This window comes from Triturus cristatus, chromosome 4_1 (genome assembly GCF_964204655.1).
Source record: "Triturus cristatus chromosome 4_1, aTriCri1.1, whole genome shotgun sequence".
In the NCBI taxonomy this organism is placed as follows: Eukaryota; Metazoa; Chordata; class Amphibia; order Caudata; family Salamandridae; genus Triturus; species Triturus cristatus.
The window spans coordinates 709,571,414-709,591,188 of record NC_140585.1 but is presented as its reverse complement, the minus strand read 5'-3'; the positions used below and the strand labels follow the sequence as shown (position 1 = coordinate 709,591,188).

At 49.1% G+C, this 19,775-nt stretch overlaps 1 protein-coding gene across 3 annotated transcripts in view; it reads right to left on the bottom strand.

Moving 5' to 3' along the window:
* The window catches only part of LOC146855412 (uncharacterized), a 658,880-nt gene that overhangs the window by 101,833 nt on the left and 537,272 nt on the right, over nucleotides 1-19,775 (bottom strand). The window lies entirely within an intron of this gene.

The following is a 19,775-nucleotide window of genomic DNA, read 5'->3' as shown; positions in this document are numbered from 1 at the left end:
AAAACAGTTTTAACTACAGTGATGGCATCCTGGTGTTTGGTCAGTCAGAAGAAGAACATGCCAGTGTTGCGTGAAGTATGCCTGCATCTGGAACAAGCAGGACTAACACTAAATGAAGACAAGTGTGAACTGGGGAGAAACTAACTGTTATTCTTCGGACACATCTTCTCCAAGAAAGAAATGAGGCCGGACTCCAGCAAGGTGGAGACTTTGGAAAAGGCGAGTCCTCCAACAGACGTCGCAGAAGTGAGGTCATTCCTTGGGCTTGCCAGCTACTGTGCTCCCTACATAAAAGACTTCGCCACAGTAAGCACACCTCTTCGGGACCTAACGAAGCAGGGTCAGAAATTCATCTGGACACAGGATTGCAATAGGGCATTTGAGGCCATCAAACATGCTGAAATAGCTGTGGATCATCTTGCCTATTTCATTCCATTGCTATGCACGGAGCTGACGGTGGACGCCAGCCCGGTCAGACTAGGAGTCATTTTAGCACAACATCTACCGGGTAGGGAATCTCCAGGAAAAATGGTCGCATATGCAAGCAAAAGTCTGTCTGACATTAAAAGGGCATACTCTCAGCCAGAAAAGGAAAGCCTAGCAGTGGTATGGGCGTGTGAACACTATCACATGTTCATCTACGGGAAACTATTCACCATTGTAACTGACCATCAGGCCCTGGTGACAATATATGGCAATCCAAATGCAAAGATACCGCATCGAATTGAGCAATGGGGTATAAGACTGATGGACTATGATTTGAAGATCGTGCACAAGCCGGGAAAAGAACACAACCCAGGCACCTGAGAATGCATTAATAGCAGAAGAGTACTTAAATTTTGTGCTAAGACAGAACACTCCGGCACCAATAACAATAGCGGAACTAGAGCAAGAAACAGCGAGGGATGCCACAATGCAAGCGGTTCAAGTGGTGACAAGCCAGCAGAGATGGAGACACTTCAACAACAACAGCACCATGGGAGAAAGAGTCAACAAGGAGGAAATGTTAGCATTCAAAAAGATACATGAAGAACTATCAGAGACTGAAAACAGAATAATAATGATAGGAACAAGGATTGTAATGCCAAGTGCACTACGTCGACAGACTGTAAATTTGGCACATGAATCACATACAGGCATAGTCGCAACAAAGAAATTGCTACGGGGGGAAAGTATGGTTCCCTGGCCTAGACAGAATGGTAGAGGACACTATCCTGAATTGGCACATCTGCTAAACAACAGGACAGCCAGCAAAGCCTGAACCGTTACAAATGTTAAAACTTCCAGGAGCAGTATGTACAACGTTGGCAGCAGACTTCAATGGGCCTTTGGACATGGGCAACTACTTGCTCGTGATCATTGATGAATATTCAAGATTTCCCATAGTGCGACAAATCTCATCGACATCGGCGAACGCAACACTGCCAATACTGGATGACATATTCATGGCCTGGGGCTCGCCACAGACATTAAAAACCGACAATGGTCCTCCATTCTCAGGGGAGGAGTTTCGAAAATTCATGGACTACCTAGGCATTTATCACAGGAAGATAATGCCTCTGTGGCCACAAGCGAATGGCATGGTGGAGAGGTTCATGGGGAACATAAAAAAGGCTGTCCAGAGAGCAAAGCTGGCGCAGATATCAATAGGACAAGCACTCTGTCAAGTACTACGAGATTATTGAAATACCCCTTACAGCTCCACGGTACGATGTCCCGCTGAATTAGTGCTGGGAAGGACAAGCAGGACGAGGCTACCACAATTAGAAGCAATGGCGCCACCAGAGCACAGCAGCATTGCTGTCAGAGAGCAGGAGGCCAAAGAGAAGATGAAAGCTTATGCCGACGCCAGGCGACATGCCACTCCGTTCCACCTTAAGCAAGGGGACTCAGTGGTGGTGCGTCAGCGGCAACTGAGAAAATCCGACAGTCCATTCTCAAAGGAACCTCTAACAGTGACAAATGTCAAGGGGCCAATGATAACTGCAGCGGCGGGCCCCTACCGAATAACAAGGAACAGTTCTCACTTCAAGGGACTGAAGACCATGGATGAAGACGGAGAGGACACTGCAGCAGTGAACAGTGACACACATGAAAGATATGAAGCTACAGACAACAAAGGAAGAAGACCAGACCAAGGAGAGGGACAAGAAAAGGGATCACAGAAGGCAAAGGAAGGAACTTGTCCAAGAAGAGTGAGCAAAAGGCCAAAAAGACTGATTGAAGAAATGTAATGATGGGGATAACGAAATATCTCTCCATCTCTTTTCTCTCTCTCTCTCTCTCTCTCTCTCTCTCTTTCTCTCTCGTAACAAAGGGGGAGATGTAGTGACCTGGGTCAAAGGGGTACTAGGACCCTGTACCCGACTGGTGGGGAGGGGGCAGGAACCAGACACCACTTCCGGTCAGGGAGTGGGGAGGGCATTCTGGACACGAGGGCACAGGGGACAGACGTGCATGTGGGCACAACTGCAGCACAAGGAAATAAAGAAGTATATGTTCACTTACCTGTCTCCGCGTGTAGTGCTTGAAAGACATGACACCGTCCACCTTGGAAATGTTTCTTATCAAACTGAGCTCCACGCCAGGCTCAGGATAATGCCAATAGTTGTCCTGCAGACAAAACGGTTGGTCTTGCCAATGCTTGTTGTTTTCTGGCATCATTTTAGTGGCTCTGACACAATTTTTGAGAATTTCTTTAAATAAAGTTGATAGTTAAAATTTGAGATTTTAAATAAAAGTTTACAGGCAAAAAAAGTATCTTTAATCATGGACAGAAATTATAATACACTTTGTGCAACGAAATGGTACTCTGGAGGTACCGTGGTAAGATAAAGCCGGAGATAAACATTACCCTGGGGTTTACTTTCGTCCCTTTTCTATTTCAGGTTGTTCAAACGGAAGTTGCCCTGGAGCGCCCATATAGCCAGAGTGGCAAGGAGAGACAAAGCGGAAGAACTGCTGTGCCAAGTGACCAACTGCTGATTACATGCGATCTTATGTTTGCAGGAGAGTGGAAAGGAGACGCATTGCTGAACCTCGTCAGGATGGTGTGTTTCTTTTGAAGAGGGAGCTGTGGCTTCCCATTTTCAAACTGCTGGGCTGTCTTATCTCTGCTTCTGAAAGCGGGAAACTCTCCCGTCATGTCCGCCGGTGAAAGAGGCGATGCTAGAAGCTGCCTCTCTCTCAGCATCACATCGCTCCAGTGAAACGGAGAGTGAGCAATTATACATCAAAGTCAAAATCCAGACGTCAGTGTAGTACTGTTGAAATGTACTCCTAACCGGGCTTTACTTTTCCCGCTCTCTGTCACTGCGGGGGAGGTAGGGAGAATCCAAGATGTCAGGTAAGGAAATGTCTGGGCTGTGAATGGAGGGCACACGAGAGACCAGGCCTCTTGGGAGGGAGGGGTGGAGGGGGGGAAGCAGGCCACTGACAAGATCGTTGTGTGTAAAAGGCCGCTTTATTGGAAACAGGTGCACATTACAAATTAAAATCCTTGGCCGAAACGCCTTCCAAAACTAGGCCTCACTAAATATAACAAGCCTAGCCCCGCCCCCCGCCCCCTCCCCTAAATACCTTCGAGCCCGCCCCCGCCCGTACATTACAACATTACAACAATATAAAAGCATTATAAAACATTATAAAACATTACACTCCTGTATAACCCCCCAACAATCTCTAAATCCAAACCTTCTGTTAACCAAAACTCCCCTGCCTGCCCCTTTTCAGCTATCGGCCCCCAAACTGTGTAACCGAACTAAATTTACCAAACTAACCTTTTCCTGTCGATAACCCCAACTCAACCCCAATCACTCCACCAACTTCCGGTAAAACTGACCAGAAATCACCATAACCCCCGCACAGCACCTGCTCCAAGCGACAAAGTACAAACATAGCAGAACCCCTTGCACATCTGTTCCCACAAAACGCCTGAAAAATTTCGCAAAAAAGGGGGAAAAACTGGAAAAACGTATACTGAAAAACCCCGACCCCGAAACGAACAAAGTGGAGAAAAACACCCCAAAAAACGTGTTTTTTGAGGGAGGGAGGGAGGGGACAAAAAACACGGCACTATCCTCGCTCCCGGCCACCAGGTCACCAAACCTAAAATGGTGGCCGGGGGCGGGCTCCCAAGGTATTTATACCTGGGCAACATTTCGATACATTTGGGCTCTACTTGGGCTGGCGTTGGGCTATCTTTTCCCTACTAGCCAGCCCAAGTTCAAAAACCGCGCGGGGCCCGCAAACCCCTCCCTCCACACGCCCCCTCCCAAACTGCCCGGGGGTGGGGACTCCCTGCGGTCGCCATCCCCCCCCAAGCCCCCCTTGGGAGGGAGGGGTGGAGGGGGGGAAGCAGGCCACTGACAAGATCGTTGTGTGTAAAAGGCCGCTTTATTGGAAACAGGTGCACATTACAAATTAAAATCCTTGGCCGAAACGCCTTCCAAAACTAGGCCTCACTAAATATAACAAGCCTAGCCCCGCCCCCCGCCCCCTCCCCTAAATACCTTCGAGCCCGCCCCCGCCCGTACATTACAACATTACAACAATATAAAAGCATTATAAAACATTATAAAACATTACACTCCTGTATAACCCCCCAACAATCTCTAAATCCAAACCTTCTGTTAACCAAAACTCCCCTGCCTGCCCCTTTTCAGCTATCGGCCCCCAAACTGTGTAACCGAACTAAATTTACCAAACTAACCTTTTCCTGTCGATAACCCCAACTCAACCCCAATCACTCCACCAACTTCCGGTAAAACTGACCAGAAATCACCATAACCCCCGCCACCCAGAAAGAGGGGGGCGGTGCAACTACCCTCCCCTCTTTCTGCCCCCCAACAAAAAAGGCTTTAAACACAACGAGCCTGATTCTGCCCCCTCAAGCACCGAGACAAGACCTCCCTGAGCTCCAACAAATAAAGATCCATGCCCAACCTCGACAAATGGACCCCATCTCCCCGAAAAAACTCTACCGCCTCAAAGCGGATATCCTTATGGGTGACTCTCCCAAAGCCCAAATCTCGGCAAAACCGGGAGATCTCCAAATTCACTTTCCTCCGAGACCTATCAACCGCCCTGGGCTTCAACGCCCCTCTCCACACCCTCCGCGGGACCAATTCTGTCCAGATAACATGACAACCCGACCACTGCTCTTTCACCAACGCCAAGTCTCTTTTCATGGCTCGCAACAATACCACCCCTTTCACACTACAAAGATCATTCTCCCCCAAGTGAATTAAGAGAATATCCGGGCATTGACCCCTCACCATGGCTTTATTCAGACAGGGGATCAGCTCCCTCCAGAGCATCCCCCCCTTTCCCTTCCACACCAGTCGAAAAAGGCTGCCATTGAAACCCAAACTTTCCCCAAAATAACTTTTGCACGCCTGAACGTGCGCCCACTTGACGAAGGAATGCCCCACAATCCACACCGTCAACTCCCTCGCGTGTGGCCCGGCCACCGAACCTGAAATGAAAAACAAATATGAGACTCACACCAAAGCAGTAGACGCAGGCGCCGAAGGAGGATCCTCCCGTACATATCTGTGAAAGCAGGAAGAGGACCAACGCCCCAAGCGCATTATATCGCCCTGCGACCAACCCCGCTTATGCGCCTCAGTCGCTGCCCCAATCCTGAAAGAGTGTGTCCCAAACTGCGCGCCATCCAACCCCAACCGCTGCAACCCCTTACGCAGGACCATGCGCAGCTGATAGTCAGAGACGCGCGCCCCGTCTATGTGTTGGAAAACTAACTGGCCCCCGTCCCCCCCCGAGAGCGACCTCCACTGCCTGGCCCAGCGCAACGGACATGTGCAACTAGGGGATCCCGCCTCCAACCAAACCCCTTTACCAGCCCCCTTCTGATCTGTTTTGGAACTGGCCAACCAAACATGTACGCCAGTGTCCGATATGAAAACATCCTGCCAACAAATACCCCGCTTCAACTTGGTCCCCAGGAGCTCCGAAACCCTGAAAGCTCCGAAAAACATGAAAACCATAAGGGTAGAAAACAATGCAACTTCAAAATCGTCAGTGCAAACTGCAGGCAACACAGCCAGCAAACGAGCCAGCGTCTGCCAGGAAATCGGCAAACGGGACACCCCAGTACCGCCCCGTTCTCTGGCCCACCCTTCAAGCATCCTGCGACCTATTTCCCCAGCAGACGGGGCATAACCCCAAAAAAGCTTCCCCATGAAAGCAACCCCAGCCAACTTCCCTGCTATAGTGACCCGCGACAGACCCTTCTCAATGAGGTCAAGAATAAAATGGACCACATCCTCCGAACTGCGCCCCGGCTCTACCCTCCTACTAGCACCTGACGCCAAAAATTCCTTCCATGCCAATGTGTACGCCGTACGCGTGGAAACCGACAAAGAACCTACCACCAGTTGAAACACCCTGCGTTGCCGACCGACCAGAGGTGCTCCGGCATCGGGGTCGGTGTCCTGTCCGCCTCTGTGGCCAGCCCATGGAATCTCTCCCACTGTGAACGAGACAAAGCATCCGCGATGTCATTGTCCACGCCCGGTACGTGCAAAGCCCTGAATGAAATGTCATAGCGCAACAGCCCAGCACAAACACCCTCAGTAATTTCAGAATCTGCTCATCCCTGGCCGATTGTCTATTGACTATTTGCACCACCGCCATGTTGTCCACACGGAAAAGCACCTTCTTGTGTTCCAGCTCTTTGCCCCAAATGGTCAAAGCCACCAAAAGTGGGAAGAGTTCCAAAAAGGCAATGCTCCGCCCACCATTCTTCCACTCCTGAGGCCACTGCTCTGCACACCAATGACCCTGCCAGTAGACGCCAAAACCTTCACTGCCCGCCGCATCTGAAAACAGCTGCACATCCCACTGGACATCCTCGTCCCTGGCCAAAGGCACCCCGTTAAATGAGTGCAGGAAAAAGGACCACATCCGCAAATCCTCCTTCACCCCAGCCGACAGGCGCACATGATGATGAGGCAAGTGCCGGCCTGCTAAGGCCCGGCCCAGGCGCCGACAGAAAGTCCGCCCCGCCCGAACCACCCTACAAGCAAAGTTCAGATGGCCTAGCAACACCTGTATTTCCCTCACCGTCACCTTCGGTCGAGCCAACATCTCGTCCAGCAAAACCAACATTTTAGATTTCTTATCCGCGGGCAGCCGGGCCTGCATGGCAACTGAGTCAAGTTCAATGCCCAGGAATGAAATGACAGTATCCGGCCCCATTGTTTTCTCCGGAGCTAAAGGCACCCCCAAATCCCCCATAAGCTCCTGAAACGACTCCAGCGCACGCCGGCACTCCGAAGAGCCCGGCGAGCCCACAAAAAAGAAATCATCCAGATAATGTGTGACCCAACTGTGACCCGTGCGGTGCGTGAAAAACCACTGCAAAAAAGTGCTGAAGAGCTCGAAAAGAGCACATGACACCGAGCAACCCATGGGTAGCGCCTTATCCACATACCATTCACCCTCAAATTGTATGCCCAACAAAGGCCAGTCATCCGGATGAACCGGGAGCAGCCGGAAAGCCGACTTAATATCGCATTTTGCCATCCCTGCAGCTGCGCCCGCGGCCACAACCAGTGACATAGCGACGTCAACTGATGAGTATGACACCGAAGCCGCGTCTTCGTCGATAAAATCATTGACTGACGACCCTTCAGGCCATGACAAATGCTGAATCAGCCGAAACTGCCCCTCCTCCTTCTTGGGCACCACACCAATAGGGGAAATGATCAAATTAGGAACTGGCCATTCTCCAAACGGGCCTGCCATCCTCCCCTCATGCACTTCCTTACTCAATTTTTCTCGCACCACCAGCTTGTGCTCCGCTGCGGATTTCAAATTATCCGCCCACCTCCTCTGCCGGGGCCCGTGGTACCCCAAATGAAAACCCCACCTGAAACCATCCAAAAGAGTCTGCTTTGCCACCAAGTCCTCGTAGCCATCCAAGGCATCCTGAAGCCGAGCCAATTTAATTGGTGTAGGAGCCCTTTGGCCCAGGACCTTGTGCGCCCCTACCCCCTCGCCCACCCTGTGACTGCTGCGCGCTGCCAGGCAACCCTGCACCTGCTTGCTGCCCTCCTGATGGCCTGACTCCCCAGCAGTTGACGAGGGAGTGCCGCTTGCCGCACTTAGAACACTCGTGTTTGTATTTACAATATTCACGCGTGCACAGGCCCTTGTTGAAATCCCAACAAGCCCCGACCCCAGACTGTGATGCGGCTGAGCCTCCCACCCCACCCCGGGTGGGCTTTCCCTGAAAGGGCCGGTACACTAACGGCAGACCACTAGCCGTAAAAATTGTCTTTCCCCCTGGCGCGGCCCCCATAGTATGTTGCCACAGGTCATTATCCAACTCGCCCCATTTAGCTTCATCATCCCAAGCCATACGTGCTCGAAATTCCTCATCATACTGGGCCCAAGCATAACCCGTACCAGTGAGTTGAGCCTTCCGAATAACGTCCATATACTTAAATATGGCTACGCAGCGCTCAGGAAACTTTTCGCAGTAAACACTAGCATAAATTAAGAACGCCGCCGTCCAGTTCTCGATCGTCAGCGGCACCTTAGGGCGCTTGGCCAGCTCGTACTCTTCCTCTTTAGAACCCTCCTTAGACCTCACCTCCCTGTGTAACAGTTTCAGAATCTCAACATATTCACCCTTCCAAATACGCTCTTTGGTTGCCAGCATTAAATGCGCCCCCAGGGGCTTAGTCACCCCCATATAGGGGAGCTTCTTAATCTTTAGTTCCTTGCTCTGCGGCTTTTCCTTACCATCGCCTGCCTCCGCCTTAGACCCACTCTCCACCTTGGCCCCCGACAATGCTCCCTCCGTCCCCGTACCAACCCCAGTGTCCTTCACATACTTGCCTCTATACAATCTCCCCTCGGACAAACCCCCACCCCCGTCCTCTCCAGACCCCACAGACACCATAATAGGTTTGGCCTGTGTTTTTGCGCTCTCACCTGGCTCTAAGGAGGGCGTGCGGACCGACTCCGACCGCTGCACCGCCCGTGCCGAAGAATCCCTTGGAGGATGCGCCCTCGCTGACGGGCCGTGCTCTCCAGCCGACTTCACCACCACAGACTGTGCAATGGGTGCCGCACCCGGAACCTGAAACAGACTACGAGAAGCATGAGAGTGTCCCCCCACCTCATCACCCCGTATCTCCCCTTCCTCGGGGCTATCCTCATCATAGTCGAGCAGTAATGGCTCCTCCACCATCCGCTCCTCCTCGGCAAAATCCACCCTTCGGGCCTTACCGGACCCTACGTTAGCACCAGCGGCCTCCATGGCCCTATAACCACCTGGCGGGGGAGCCGACTGTACTCGCCGGTCCTCCCCTCTACCACGCTCAACACAAGCATCCAGTTTATCAGAAAAGTCCATCCACCTTGAACGCCGTGACGTTGGGGCCAGCGAGGTCGCGCCTGACCTTCGTGCGCTGACCGCGACGGGATCCCCCGCCGGTACGGAATGTGCCGCGCAAGGCCTCATCCTCCCTTCTCCTCGGCGATAATGGGCCGTACCTTGCCCTACCGAGTCCGCTGCTCTGCCACTTGACCTAACCTGGAAAGAAAAAGTTTGGACTGGTGTGCCAGGAGCGACAAAACCACTGGCTGCCCGCGATCCACTACCCTTCAGCAAGACCGAACCTGCCACACCACTGCCTGACGCACTCACTCGTCCCGCTCCCGCATTCAGCGGCGCCACCCCCTCCTCCTCATCCTCGCTCCATTCCAACCGAGCATGACCCAACGCCGACGCCACCTCCTCGCCATAACCTCTCCCCCCAGACAGCGACCGGACTGACCTGGCACGGGCCCGACCGCTCGCCCCATACACTGCCCTCGTCCTGGCTACACCTACCGCTACCTGCCCCAGGGCACCTGACCACCCTGCCGCTCCCTCCCCACCCAGGCTCCTGACACCTTCTGCCCAGGAGGGAAAAATGTCCAGACCCTCGCTCGCAACACCCCCCCCAATTGCCTCCCCGCCCCCGACAAACCAACCTTCCTCCCTAAACTCCCCTTCCCCAGCCCCCCCCCCAAGATCCTCATCAACGGAATGCCAGCCCACCCCTCCTGGGACCTGAAGCTGCACTGCACTCCTCCGCTCCAAAAACCCCTGCTCCCCAAACCCCTGCTCCCCCTGCCTCCTCAATTCCTGTGCCGAACCCCACCCTTCCACCTGCGCCCATTCTCCCTCCCCCAACGAACTCGCCCCCACCGAACCAACCGCGCCCCCTATGGATGACCCCGGCGAAAACAATAAGGGGCTGACAGGCGCTGCTTCGCCCTGCCCCCCGCACCGCTCGTCCACCACACCCGCCCCAGCATACCCCCCCAAGCCCCTCCACTCCGGCACTGAGCCCCGTGACGGCTCCGGTCCCGCATTCAACCCCCCCGCCCCCCCCTCGACAAACAAGCAATCTCCGACCTCAAAACCGGCAGATCCGGCCGCCAGTGCCGACCCCCGCGCCCATCCAGCCCCTTGCTCTCCACCCGCCGGCCCGCCCACACTCCGCAACGCCTCCTCCTCCCGCGCGCTACCTAACACCACCTCCGGCCCTGACGACGAACGACGCTTCGTGCCGCGCCCGCCCCCGCGTTTACCCACCCTCGCAGGCGATGACGCGGAGCGCGCCGACAAACCCGCCCCAGGCCCCGCCGCAGACACCACCCCCGCCTCCCCCGGCACCGTTACCCGACCCGACTGTCCATGACGAGCGGAGACCGCCCTTCTCACACGCGGGCGCCCCCTCTCACTTACCGCAACCTGCCTTGAACGCTTCGGCGAAGTACACGCCGCAACAGCCGCCGCCACTCCGGCCGAGGCCTGCCGCGGGGGCCGCGACGGCCCCGCGACGTCCCCGATCACCAAGTCCATCCTGCCCGCCTCCGATAACAACCGAAGAGCCTCCAGCACTCGGTAATCCTGGGACGACATCACGAACCTACACACAATCAATAGACACCTGACAAAAAACACGGCACTATCCTCGCTCCCGGCCACCAGGTCACCAAACCTAAAATGGTGGCCGGGGGCGGGCTCCCAAGGTATTTATACCTGGGCAACATTTCGATACATTTGGGCTCTACTTGGGCTGGCGTTGGGCTATCTTTTCCCTACTAGCCAGCCCAAGTTCAAAAACCGCGCGGGGCCCGCAAACCCCTCCCTCCACACGCCCCCTCCCAAACTGCCCGGGGGTGGGGACTCCCTGCGGTCGCCATCCCCCCCCAAGCCCCCCTTCTGCCACTGAAAACATACAGAGCCCGAAGGTGCTAACTCGGTCGGGGTATTAGTGCAAGGCCATTCCTGCTGATGCCCTGGAACAATGGAACCAGCGCAGCGCTTGATTCATTCCTGAGTGAACACATGGTTACTCCAGAGACATTCACCTTTCCTTGTCTGCTTTTATGGACGAGTTCGCATTTGGGGCCATGAACAAGTGATCACACTTTAAACACATGGGAAGCTCTTCCAAGAAATGCCGCCCTGCAAGATTATGCGTGCTTGATGTAAATGAAAACATTTTGTTAACTAATGCTGTTTAAACAAATCAAGTTAAATTCGACTAAAATAAAAGGCCGCATCACGTGGCAGGCAGAAAGCGTGTGATTCAGATGATGCTACTTGCAGGGGTATTTTACATTGGTCACCGAGATGTGGGCCGCTCTTGGCGCCTGAAACTTTGCAATGTCCACTGACCTTTCTGCCCCATCGAAGGTCTCCTTTCTGAATACCCTATGCCAGAGTCTCGCCTTTTCCTTATGCCAATATCCACCCTCGCTCTCTCCACAGCTTCTCTCTTAGATGGTGCCCACACTTTACCTTCCAATCTTGCCACTGCAGCAGAACAAAAGACTCACGTCTGTCTCCATTTCATAGGCTTAATCCTGCGCCACATTTTCTGCTCGTTCCTGTTAGTCTGTATCTTATTTGTTTACATTTCTCAATACCCTTAAACCGCCCCCGCCCTGCACAGTTCTCTGGTGCTGTGTGTTAAATAAACAGCGCTACTTGAAGTAAGCGGGAGGAAAGCTCCAAATTATGCAGCAGGGCCGACTAAATTATGCGGCCACAAAACTAGAATTTTGTATATAATGTGTGACATTTATTTTGAGTTTTACTTCAGTATTTTGACACCTGTACACAGGTTTACACTGTGCAAATGTTTTGCCTCATTACTTTCAGATTAACACCCAAATAGAGCAATAACCAATGTAAAGTGACCAGTCAATATTTGTGATGGGTTTAGCACAGTGCGGCAACACGAGTTGCTCCTCTTTTAGAAAAGTTTTATCCATTTGAGATAGAATCAACAACGTTTTTTGCTAAAACCAGCAGTTTATGTAGCTGATGATAGATTATCTGAAAACGCTGCATCTTTAGAATCTCACAATTTGAGTGTCTCTGTATCATCAATCCTTAGACAATATGCCATTTGAAGAGAGCGCTTCATAAATGTGACAACGCTCATGTTGGAAGCTCATGTTGGAAGCTCCAGCATCATTTTGGCAGAATGCCAACGCTGCATTATGCTTTGGTATCTACCCTCCATGGTGGTCTTGACAACCTCCAGGGCCATTGCCATGAGGTGGCAGGAGAGAAACAAATTGGGCGACAGGGTTAACTAAATTATGTGGAAATCAAAGGCAAATTATACAGCGGAATGTTGCACATTTTGTGATCATATTACTTAATTGTTTTATCCTTTTTTTACACATGCTAATAGTCTGTACAAACATTTCTCCTCTTTAGTAACAGTTTAAATACTATATACAGCAATAAGTAAAATAAAAATGACCATCCGACATTTGCCAAGGACTTTCCACTGTACAGCAACCATGTTGCCACGTTTTTAGTACGGTTTGATCTGTTTGAGCAGGAAACATGTATTTTGTTAAATTTTGCCGATTGTGCAGCAGCTGATGAACTCCAATCCAAAACAATCTGCCCCAATCCAAACAATCGGCCCAACAACAATCCAAACAACCTGCCCCAACACCAGTCCAAAGCAATCTGCCCAAATCCAATCCAAAGCAATCTGCCCCACTCCAATCCAAAGCAATCTGCCCCTACACCAATTCAATTCAATCTGCCCTAAAACAATCTGCCCCTCTCCAATCCAAAGCAATCTGCCCCAATCCAAACAATCTGCCCCACACCTATCCAAAGCAATCTGCCCCAATCCAAACAATATGCTGCACTCCAATCCAAAGCAATCTATCCCACACCAATCCAAAGCAATCTGCCCCATAGCAATCCACAACAATCTGTCTCAAAACAATCTGCCAAACTCCAATCCAAAGCAATCTGCCCCACTCCAATCCAAAGCAATCTGCCCCAAAACAATCTGCCCCACTCTAATCCAGAGCAATTTGTCCCGCACCAATCCAAATCAATCTGCCCCATACCAATTCAAAGCAATCTGCTCCAATCCAAACAATCTGACCCACACCAATCCAAAGCAATCTGCTCCAATCCAAACAATCTGCCCCACACCAATCCAAAATATTCTGCTCCAATCCAAACAATGTGCCCTCAATCCAAACAATGTGCCCCACACCAATCCAAAGCAATCTGCCCCATACCAATCCAAAGCAATCTGCTCCAATCCAAACAATCTGCCCCACTCCAATCCAAACAATGTGCCCACTCCAATCCAAACAATATGCCCCACACCAATCCAAAGCAATCTGCCCCAATCCAAACAATCTTCCCAACACAATCCAAACAATCTTTCTGACACAATCCAAAGCAATCTGCCCCACACCAATCCAAAGCAATCTGCCCCAATCCAAACAATCTGCCCCACACCAATCCAAAGCAATCTGCCCCAATCCAAAACAATCTGCCCCACACCAATCCAAAACAATCTGCCCCAAAACAGTCTGCCCCACTCCAATCCAAAGCAATTCACTCCACACCAATCCAAAGCAATCTGTCCCACACCAATCCAAAGCAATCTGCCCCAATCTAAAGCAATCTGCCCACGCCAATCCACAGCAATCTTCCCCACACCAGTCCAAAGCAATCTTCCCCACACCAGTCCAAAGCAATCTGCCCCACACCAGTCCAAAGCAATCTGCCCCACACCAGTCCAAAGCAATCTGCCCCACACCAGTCCAAAGCAATCTGCCCCACACCAATCCAAATCAATCTGCCCTACACCAATCCAAAGCAGTCTGCCCCACAGCAATCCAAAGCAATCTGCCCTAAAGCATTCTGCTCCAATCTAAAGCCATTTGCCCCACACTAATCCTAAACAATCCGCCCAATCCAAATAATCTGCCCCACACCAATCGAAAGCAATCTGCCCCACTCAATCCAATCTGCCCTAATGAATCCAATCCCCCTCACTCAATCCAATCCCCCTCACTCCAGTTCACTCCACACCAGTCCAATCCACCCCATCTAACCTACCCAAGCTATCCAGTTCACCCCACTCAATCCAGTGCACCCCACTCACTCCAATCCAATCTACCCCTGTTCAGTATACCCCACCGCAGTTCGGCCCACCCCACTCCAGTCCACCCCACACCACTCCTGTCCAATCTAATTCACCCCATTCCACTCCACCCTGCTCACAATTCATCCCAATCCAATCCAACCCACCCTAGTTCTATCAATTCCATCCAATGCACCCACCTCAGTCTCATCTAATCCACTGCTTTCCAATCCACCTCACTCCATTTCAGTTCACCACACTCCAATTCACACGACTCAATCCACCCAACTACCTCAATCCACTCCAGCCGACTCCACCCTGTTTTACCCCACCCATGTCACTCCTCTGCACTATGCAACACTCTCTACCACTGAACCATTGAACTTTACTATTCAACTCTACGACACTCTGCTCCTCCTACTTCACTCTGCGACACTGTACTCCAACAAATCCACCCTACAACAGTCTGCTCCCCAACTCTATGACACTCCAAGCCACTAACTTTTAGCCATGCTGAACAGCAGCCACACTGGTGTACAACATCACAAACAACACATTGTCAAAGCCAATAGCTCTTGTATTTGCGAGACTTATTGGCTTTGCTAATGTTTGTTCTGATTTACACTTACTGAATCAAAAAGGAGCTATAGAGGGAAAACGTGCCAGAACACCCTCCACTCAATTATCATTTAAACAAACAAGAACTGGCACCCAATAGCACATAATATTTTATTTTAATCTGGAATGGGAAGAGGAAAGACAACTTAATCAAAAACCTCCGTCACCCATCTAATCACATGGTATAGCCCCATCCAGTGTGCCACATATTCTAAAAATTCAAAAAGACAGAAAAGAAAAAGTGAACAGTCAGTCCTCCAAACAGTTTTATGGCTTATCTCACTTTACACACACCCCCTCCTTTTTCCAAGAGCTAGGTGACAAAAATTGTGTAAAGAAAGAGAAAGTATCTCACGTGCGCACAACCAGAGGAGCTACTGGTAGGTTCTCACCAGCTTGCCCACGTTTGTTTCATCATCGATAACTTTCACATAGAGAAAAGTGATATGTCCAGTGAAGAGAAAGGAAAAAACACAAAGAATTGGTGTCCCCCGTGAAAAACAGAGATAAGAAAGTCTCAAAATCACAACATATAAAGAAAAGGGGTAGACTCACAGTTATTATCTTTTTTATTCCAATTAAGGAGTCTATCCCGCAATTAAAAACACAGCATGTTGTATACCATATTAATGACGGCCAACATGTTTCATTGCCAATTTATTTGTGGCAAATTTATCAGGGCTAACGAGGTCAGCAATCACCTCCCTGGACACACAACAATAAAAAAAAGCTGGTGAGAACCTACCAGTAGCTCCTCTGGTGGTGCGCACGTGAGATACTTTCTCTTTCTTTACACATTGTTTATTGATTTCTCCAAGAACTCATCTATTCTGCATGAACTACTATTCCTTAGGGTTTCATTCATGATGTCTTCCTCTGTCCGACTTTACGTCAATGCTAACATTCCTAAGCACTTTCCAGGTATAAATATACCTTCCCTTCCCATGGCAAACCACGGCTCAGCTGCACAGCTTGATATGGCTCGCCACGGCAAGTTCGTAAGAATTCGAGTCCCCGCCTGACGCACTGACCAGACACTGTCATCTCTGCTCGCAGAGAATCCAGTTTCCAGTGTTCTGACTCCCTTCGCGGGGTATTAGAGTTTGAGACTCGGAAAGAGATTCCCACCTCTCTCATTCTAAGGTATGGAGCTGACTAGAACCTAGAGGGACTCTTGGCATATGCAAACCTATAGCATACCATACTATAGAATACATCACCTACTTCTTACCTTGTACTACACTTAGGTTAGGTACACTGGGGTAGAACTATTTAGAAGCATCATACGAGTATCCACTTTTCAGTCTATGTCATTTATGTATGTGTATATGAATATATGTCATAGCTAGAAGACAATGCTGTTGCAGTATTATTTCTTCTTACTGCTTACGCTGTACGTATTATATCTCGCATACTGTATTGCGATTGTAACAGCTCATATCTCTTACATGAGAAACAAGACTGTTCAATAAATCCTTTTTATTGAAACGCTCGTGTATTTCTGTGTAACTCTGAAGAAACTAAGCATGCACGGTTGACTGAGTGAAACTGTTATCTGTTATTTCCACAATTCTGAGACATGTTCTGTTTCTAAGGGAAACAAAGTTGTCATGTTTATGCGGTTGCCAGAAACTACTCCCTTCTTGTTTATTCAAGGAGTTTCTAGTGGCCTCTGAGTTAGCTGGCACACAAAGTAATTAAGTTTAATGTACTCGATTGAGGCATACTGACCTCAGTCCTGTGCCACAACTATAGTGAATATTATTCCAATGCGCAGAGCCTATAAGGGAAATAGGAACTACACTACACTATTAACAAATCCACTTTCTCTCCATGCATGTTCAATAGCCATTTGCCTCTGCTGCTTTACTACTAAGTCATTACGCCATTCCCCTCAAGAACTCTGATCACTTGCTTACTACCAATTTTTTTAACACCTTCTAATTCCACTCTTCTTCACCTACATGCATCATTCATTCTCAGCTATTCACAACTACAGTCATCCATACCACCCACCAGCAACCATAGCCACAATCACATCCTTTTTCTCACACCAGCAATGATCTGCAGCCACTCTGTCCAACTTGTCACAACATTCACCTACTGTGGGCATTTTAAACATAACTTACTCATGCAATCAGTCCCATGAGCTATTCATTCACATCTCACCCACAGAAATATGTAACCCTATTCTGCCGCACAGAATGACCAAGCCTCTCAACTTTCCTTTCACACCTGAGATCTAAACCTGCCATCACTCAAAACTCAGCCACTTGCAACACTCATTCACCACTTAACATCATTTGCAGTCCACACCACTCATTACTTACCAAAGTCCTATACATCATGACTCTTAATTCACCCACAGCATTTGCTGCACTAACCCACAGTCATTCAGCAACACTGGACCACCCGATATCCACTCACACCCCGCCAGCAATATACTTCTCTGTTAGTTCCAATAGTCATTGTAACATTCTTGCAATCAATCACAGCACACTCACACTGCAGCCCCACTCACTAAGCATCCATATTCCTTACACAACCCAGTTGCACTAGTCACACAGCACTCACTCAGAACATCGTTGACCACCAAGAATTCTTGCCTTTACCCACATCTATCATATAATCATTTCCAGTCTATTGACGTTCAGCACATCTTCATGTATTAGACTTCCTTGAAACTACATGCTATCTAAAGTCACTCAAAATGCCTCTGAGCCACACAAAACACGTATTTCTTCACTCACAAGATTCATCGCCACTCGCCTCATTTGATCAAACTGCACTCTGTCAACTCCTTATACAGCTCACAACCACTAGGGTCATGATTTCAATGATGCAGCAGGTTCAGTGACACCGGGGTCCAAAGCTCTAGGAACCCCTCTAAACACCAAATATTGCAATATTTTACAACTGAACACAGTCACAAGTTACCTTACTGGCAATAGGGTCATGATTTGAATGAGGCAGCAGGTGCAGTGGCACCAGGGCCAAACGTTGTCAACTCCTCTGAACACCAAATATTGCTGTATTTTACTACTAAACAGGCAGTCACAAATGCAGTTATCTTGCAGTCACTTGGGGCATGAGGTGAATGGTGTTGCAGGTGCACTGGCATCGGGCCCAAAAGTTGTCAGAACTTCTCTAAACACAAAATATTGCTATTACATCTATTAATTCTCTTATTTCCCTCCTTCATTTCATTTTTCAAAATTTTGCTAATACTAAACCACTAGTAAAAGCTCAATATATTGCCTTTTTGTAAATAATTGAGTAATAACACTTTAACAGACTTGCTATAACTTATATTGTACAACTACTCAGCAACCTACAACTCACAACAACAAAAAACAGCCTATTATTGATCACATGGGCGAAACCTAATGCATTTACCAATTCTTGTTTTTGTTGGAGTAATCTGCTCTGCCAATGTACTAAAAAACTGCTGATTTCTTAACTTCCTGTTTATGGAAAAGGTTTACAGATTACTATTCCATATGTTTTAATAATCCAGCCGCATATTGAAATCGTCATGCAGTAATACAGACAGAACCCATCATAAGGTAATACATCCCCATCATGAAGTCATCATCGATTAGTAGTCCCATTCTAAAGATATTTTGGGATCATTCTTTAGTAATGGTGCCTCATTCTGAAGTCATCACAAGATCATTCTGTAATAATACATCCCTATCCTGAAATATTCATAAGGTCATCCTGGAGTAATCCAGACTAATCCTGAAATCTTTCTGGGATCATCCTGCAGTGGTAAGGAATCATCACATATCTTCCAGTGAAATAATCAGGAAGCCATCCTGGAGTAATCCAGCCTAATCCTGAAATCATCATGGTATCATCCTGCAGTAGTACAAGATCATCACGTTTCCCACTGCAGTAATCAGGAAGCAATCCTGGAATACTTTCTGCAATGACTGGAGTCATCTCATTTAAATATTTTCTATAGGCATACTTCAGATGGCTTGGGATGACTTCCCCAGATAATTGCAGGAATAGTCTGGCTGAAGTAATCGTATGACTACAGAATGACTCCAGAATGATCTTCCTTTTTGACTTGGGCTGGTCCAAAGCAAGTTCATGTGGGCTGCTGTAATCAAGTCACCTGTGTCTTGTTCGTAGTACTATGAATGAGATGGCCCTAATAAAGGCACATTATATAGCTGGGGTAAAGATTATTTGTTCCCTGGCAACCAGGGGAACTTTAGCTCTACAAACTGAAATTCTTAAATTACAAGCCCACTTAACTTATGAATATTCAATTCAGGAAGCGGTCATCAGCCTTGGTCTAGCCGTATAATTGAAGATCAATATAAATAATGTCACATTTTCCAGGAATTTTGTGCCTGATTCACAATGTAATGCAGGGTTGCTCTAAAATTTGGAGAAACGATCTTCCTTTTTTAAGAATTCCCAAAGATTCCTAGAGTAAGTACTTCTGCAAATCAGTGACTGACACAGATTCCCAAGAGTACTCACACACAACTGATCGGCATGCAGAAATACCAGAGGAAAGAGGAAACTAGACCCACGGATCACTCTAAACATACCACACAGAGCTCACAACATCGGAGGGGAGTAACAAAAGAAAAGAATACTTTTCTTCTGTCCGCTTCTCAGATCACTGAAGTACATTGACAAAGCTGCTTCTATAGAGCACTGTCCTCTAACATTAGCGAGTAGTGG